This window comes from Cibotium barometz, chromosome 36, assembly GCF_041138505.1.
Source record: "Cibotium barometz isolate CiBa-2024 chromosome 36, ASM4113850v1, whole genome shotgun sequence".
NCBI classification, from domain to species: domain Eukaryota; kingdom Viridiplantae; phylum Streptophyta; class Polypodiopsida; order Cyatheales; family Cibotiaceae; genus Cibotium; species Cibotium barometz.
In genome coordinates this window covers 17,837,514-17,844,410 of record NC_141081.1, presented here as the reverse complement: position 1 = coordinate 17,844,410, position 6,897 = coordinate 17,837,514, and positions in this window count along the sequence as shown.

Here is a 6,897-nt window from a genome sequence, read left to right as displayed (position 1 = left end):
GATGATGCCACTTCAGTTGGAAAGGAAAGATCATCTACAATATTGAATATGATAAATTGATTTAAGAGGATGTGAGATATAAGATGATGGTTTCAATCTATTACTTGTTTTGATTCTCTCTTGTATGTTTATGGTGCTTCTGTAATTCCATATTTTTGTGCATGTATCATGTGCTTCAAATCAATACCTTTGCCAAAAAGAAGTTGGTACACATGATGGATTGATAGAATTAAAAATGATGGATTTAGGATGGAATCAAATGGGGCCCACCAATATATGGGTTCCATACCCATTTACCATCTAGCAATTGTACACAAACTATATAGTCCAAGAGTGGATTTTTTGCTTATGTGTCTTAAGACCCTTATATATAACTATTGTGCATAACTATAAATGCTAACAAAGTGGTGCTTGTAAAATATTATTTGGTAATGACTACCTTTGCTAATAATGAAACATAAAAGCTCTGAAGAAATATCCTAGGCTATAGGGGAGAAGACACTCGTAGCATATGTTGTGTTTAGGCCATTTCCTAGGCATAAATCCATGAAGGCGAAAATCAAGAGGGAAAAAACCCTTAGATACAACCTTGTAAAAATATTCTATATGATATTTAGCTTTATCATTGTGTACTCTTCTCTTGCCTATGTCTAAATTGTGAATGCTTTGATGTACATAAACATAGGTTGGTAAAATGGTTTTGATAATGTTCTTGTATCTTAGACTTATATGGTATAGTATAAAACCTTGGAAATTAGGAGTAACCTAGCCTATGACCAATCGGCTAGGTTGGTAAACTCATTTTTTATTACCTTGCTTGTATCTTAAACTTATGTAGTATAGTATAAGACCCTATAAGTAGGAGTAACCTAGTCAATGACCAATTAGCCAATCTAGTGTTGATGTGACTATATAGTATAGTATAAAATCATATAAGTATGAGTAACCCAATCTAGTGTTGATGTAACAATGTAGTAGAGTATAAAACCCTACAAGTAGGAGTAACCTACCCAATGACGAATTAGCAAATCTAGTGTTGATGTAACTATGAGAATGAGTATCTTACTTCTATCTTAAACTTATGTAGTATAATATAAAACCCTATAAGTAGGAGTGACCTAGCCAATGACCAATTAGCCAATCTAGTGTTGATGTAACTACTACAAGAATGTCCATGGTGTAGTGTGTACTTTACTCCTCTTAAGTTTCACTCACACTAAACTACAAATATATAAATAGAAGTGTTTAAAGCTTTATTGACCAACTTCAACAAAACCCTCAATTTTTAAATCATAAGCAAAAATCTTCATTTATTTAAATATCTTATGTGTTATTTGTGCACATGTAGGTGCTAGAGAGCACCTGCACGTGCCCTAAATGTGCTCGATATCACATTTAGGGCATAAAAGAAAACAATTCTAATATGGTACATGGATGGTATGATCAAAGGTCTAATTATTTGACTAACACCTTTACGTGTTTTAGTAAGCCTTTTTTTATGCCTTAAATGTGCTCTAGCACCTACAAGTTCTAAGGCAACACATAACAACTCTTAAAACATTGGAGTTATTTTTTATAATTAATAAAATGATTCTCCTAAATTTTCTCTAGCACATATAAAAGCTTCTTATAAAATCTATATCATATTTATTGATGCCTTGTGCCTATTGCTATGCCTTTCTTTGGTGCATTGTGCCTATCCGCCGTTACCCTGCTACTATGCCTTTCTTTGACTATTATGCTTATCCATTGGCATGTTTCATTGTGGCATATTTACGTAGAGAGAGAGAGAGAGAGAGAGAGAGAGAGAGAGAGAGAGAGAGAGAGAGAGAGAGAGAGAGAGAGAGAGAGAGAGAGAGAGAGAGAGAGAGAAGGGTAACCTATTCATAGCATAATCTAAACGAGTCTTTCATCACAAGAAGAATTCTACAAGGAAAGTAGAATTCTTATCTCTCTGAGATAAGGGTAACCTATTCGTAGCATAATCTAAATGAGTCTTTCATCACAAGAAGAATTCTACAAGGAAAGTAGAATTCTTATCTCTCTCTCTCTCTCTCTCTCACACACACACACACATTTGTGTGTGTGTGTGTGTGTGTGTGTGTGTGTGTGAGAGAGAGAGAGAGAGAGAGAGAGAGAGAGAGAGAGAGAGAGAAAGAGAGAGAGAGAGAGAGAGAGAAGGGTAACCTATTCGTAGCATAATCTAAACGAGTCTTTCACAAGAAGAATTCTACAAGGAAAGTAGTTGGCTTCCCAAGTTGTTAAGAGTGGTGGAAATATGGTGGTGAGAATGGTGCATGAGAATAAGGACTGATGTTGAAGAACCTTACATGGCTTGCTTTTCATGATTTAATAGGTCAACCACTAATTCTTTGGGAAAGTGTAATTTAAATAGATCCAAATTTATAATGCTTTAAAAAAATTACTTATAGTTTTCTGCTTGGAGAATACATACACGTTTACTTAACCTATGTTACCTTCTTGTTGGGATACAAGATGAAATACAAAGTAAAAAGCTCGCTCAAAACCCATCCTTGTCTTACTAAAGTGTAAATTTTGAAATATTTTCTTAGATGTTTTTTTTGGAGAGGCTTTTTTGATGAGTCCACCTTTCTCATTGTAAGCCTTTTTTTTAAAAGGCTTTTTTTATGAGTGCACCTTTCTCATTCTAAGGTTTTCTTAAACTTTCTTCTTGAGAGGTTTTTTGAAAGTATTCTTTGAGTTGATAACATCAAAGTTAATTTTTAGAAGCTTTTTTTTAAGGTCTCCAAGAAGGCATTTTCATATATCAAATGTGCAATTGTAGATTTTTTTTCAGGGGGTCTTTTTTTCCTTTCTTTTTTTAAACTCATGACTTGTTCTTGTTGGGAGGTGTGATGGTTGTAGTATAAGCTTGGTATCTTCAAGATGGAGCACACACTTAGATCTCGTCTACACATAGATACATGCACTTTTATTGGCACCCAAGTTCGTTCACTGACATTTCTTTAATTGATTGATTACACATCACATCTTAAGGTAAGCTTGGATGCATTATCAATTCATCCAATAGTGTTCACCTCTTAAGGTAAAATTCATTCATTTTTATAGTATTGGATGACAATCTACACTACTCATTATTTAGGAGCTTCTATCATCACTCTAGAATGTTATTGTAGTGTACGCCATGGGATAGGTTGGGTTAACACATACACAAAATGGTACTTAATAGCTTTTATGTGTAGTTGTGATAGTTAAGGTTAAATATTACTTATTACTAAGCAATGTTAATAAATTCTTCCTAGTAATCTTATAATTAATCTCTTGGATTATCTAAAAGACCAAGGAAATGATCTTAATGCATGTTTATTAAAAACATTAAACCTTGGTAGCTCTATGATTAGTACCTTCAAGCTATGGTGCCTTTTTGTTTAAAGTAAACCAAACATAAATATTGGCCATTCCTTTGGTTCTTAATGGTGAATGAAAAGTTCAGCAAGTAGGCAAAAACCTGAGCCTTTCTTTGAGAAGTTAGAATTTTGCAAACCATGCACAAAATATGGTAATTCATAACCTTTCTATGAGAAGTTGAAACTTTTTAAAGCACTCACACAACACGATAATCGATAGCCATTGTGTATGGTCATACCAATTATGGTATTTAATCAAAAACTGGGTTGGCCTATAATGTGCCTTGCAAGCCATTGCATATGTAGTTATGGTGTTTACTCGAAGGAGGGTTGCTTTGTAATGTGCCTTATTACAAGCCATTGCATATGTAGTTATGGTGTTTACTCGAAGGAGGGTTGCTTTTGTAATGTGCCTTACAATCCATTATGCATAATTATACACCAGTTCTGGTGTTTACTCAAAGGAGGGTTACCTTGCAATGTGCCTTGCAACCCTCCTTTGAGTAAACATCATAACCAGTATGACATATACAATGGCTTGCAAGGCACATTACATGGAAACCCTTTAACATGCTTTGCAACCTATTATATATGGTTATATATCGGTTTTTTGGTGTTTACTCAAAGGAGAGTTGCCTTGCAATGTGCCTTGCAAGTTGAGTAATAATTCTAAATTACCCAAGAATTAACTCCTTGTATGATCTAAAAGGGCAAGGAAATAATCTCAATGCATAAAAGCTCGATGCATATTAGTTTAAAACCTTATAGCTAGGTAACCCTTTGATTAAAAACCATAAAGCTATGATGCCTATTGGTTTAAACCCAATCACTAGAAAGAGGACAAGGGAGAAGAAGATGAAGCTAGGAAATGGGAAGGTCAAGAGCCCTGAGGGGATTCACTCTTAGGAAACTTATGATATCATGTGAGTGTACAAGAGGGGGGTTTTTTGAAATGAGGCATAAGCTTATAAGGTAGGGGTAAGGCCATGTATTTAGGTGAATACTAAATCTTAAATTTTAGTTATGGGGAGGGGGCCTCGGTAGTACTTACTTTCATGGTGCATGTATGGTATTGATCTAATGATATCAAGAAATGATCACAACATGCTTCAATAATGATTCAAGTAGGTTGTGGTGACTTATAGTGATGATTTCATAGTACTTAACATCTATTTCTTGGTAGCATGCATGAAGTACTTATGTTTGCTCAATAAGGTTCAAAGTAACATACTTTAATCTAAGGAGAGGGGGTGTGTAAATGCTAGAGAAAAAACATAAATATAAGGAGAGGGGGTGTGTAAATGCTAGAGAAAAAACATAAATATAAGGAAGGGGGTGACATAGTCATTTTTAAAGGTATCTTTATAAGCTTAAATAGGGGGTGTTATCATCTTATGAGCATCATCTATAGGAGGTTTTCTTGACGTTCATGCATGCAAGTGATGTCCCTGAGTCCTTCCTTCTTATATTCTAGGAAGAGGAATAGGAAGCCAAGCAATGATAAGGTCAAGAGTCAATAGACTCACAAAAACCTATTTAAGTGCACCAAATGTCCTTCCTTCTTGCATTCTACCCTTTCTACTAGCCCAATGTCCTTCTTCCTTACCTTCTACCCTTTCTACTAGCCAAATGTCCTTCCTTCTTGCATTCTACGCTTTCTACTAGCCATGTGCATCTTCAAAAGGAACATAAGAGAACATGCCCTCATTTATTAAGGTTGATTGGGCATGATGAATTAAGAAATTTAAGTTTTGAACCTTTACTTCTCTCTTGGTTTTATCTAATTTATTTGGACAATTAAATTTTCATTAAGGTCTTTCCCATATTGCTATTCCTTTGTGTTTTTTTCCTAAATGTCTCGCGTGGAACTGAGCAATGGTTTGTTTTCTATTTCTCTTCAAGTCCTCATTAAAATTTAACCTTTGTAATAATACCTTTTTCTAAGATGCATTAACAATATGAATTTTTTCTTTTTCATACTTAGGTGTAAATTTCCTAAGGTTTTCTTTAAAAAAATTTGGTTACTTCCTAATGAGTTTACCCTTCTCATTCAAAGGTTTTCTTCTTGAAAGGTTTTCCTAATAATGAGTGTACTGAGAGTTTACCCTTCTGAATTTTTCCTAATGAGTGCACCCTTCTTTTTTAAAAAATTATTGGAGGGTTTTCTAATGAGTGTACCCTTCTCATTCATAGGTTTTCTAATGAGTGTACCCTCTCATTCTTAGGTTTTCTAATTCGTGTACCCTTCTCATTCTTAGGGTTTCTAAAATTTCATAATAAGTGTACCCTTCTCATTCTTAGGTTTATCCTTCTCATTCTTAGGTTTTCTTAGACTTTCTTAATTTTTTTCTAAAACCTTCTTTAAGTTTATAGTTAAAATCACCACCATTAGATGCTTTTTTTAAGGTGTCCAAAAATGCAATACCATATATTAAATATGAAAACCTAGCTTTTCTTCTAGGGAGTTCTTTTTTGAATTCTTGTTTTCCTTTTGTTTTTGAACTCATGACTTGTTCTAAGTAGAGTCCTTAGTTTTGTGTATTAAGGGTTATATTATACATTTTAAAGTAAATTAATTTATTATGTGTATGGATCATATCTCTTTATAGGGGCTACTTGTTCTAAGTAGAGTCCTTAGTTTTGTGGATTAAGGGTTATATTATACATTTTTAAGTAAATCAATTTATTATGTGTATGGATCATATCTCTTTATAGGGGCTACATGTGATGTTTTCTCTTGGTTATGTGTTTGCTTATCTTTACCTTTTTTTTCTTATACTCTCTACAATGATAACAAGCCCCTCACCATTTTAAAGCATGTATTTCACATTATGACTTAGAATGTTCTCACTGTTTTATTATTTTCGTAAGTTTTTTTGTTGTTTTCGAGCCGCGGTCAACTAGGCACAAATTTGTTGTGTTGAACTTGAAAATCCAAACACTTTTGTCTCACTAGTTATCGTTATTTTTATTGTCTATTATCCACTTTGAATTTTCTAAGCTTATACTCCAACCAACTATAATCGCCTTCCACCATTAAAGATAAGGATTTTATATCATCCATTTTTATGCTATAATATGGGATTAAATTTTGAGAAGTTTTGTAAATTATGATAAAATTTTAAAATGATTTCATTCTTGTAGAGAAGATCATTGATAGAGAGTAGGGTCCATTATTTTTTAGAAAACTCATATCCTCCATCTTCTATAGCCTTTTAGAGAAGACAAATACATTATCATAAGTTTTTATATAAATTTTCATGTACATTTAAGACATTAATGGATTCATAATTTGAATAAATGTAGATGAATAATTCCATGTCAAATAAGGAGCACATTGACGGTGGAAAGAAGAAACAAGATATGATGAGCAAAAATATATCTCTAGATAGTGCTAGACTAGTAATATGTTTATTCTTTTCCTATTTTTATGGTTGAGTAATGCCCTCCACAATAAGTGACTATGTTACAATGATGTTGATTTTGTTCTCCAGTTATGTTAGCAAAT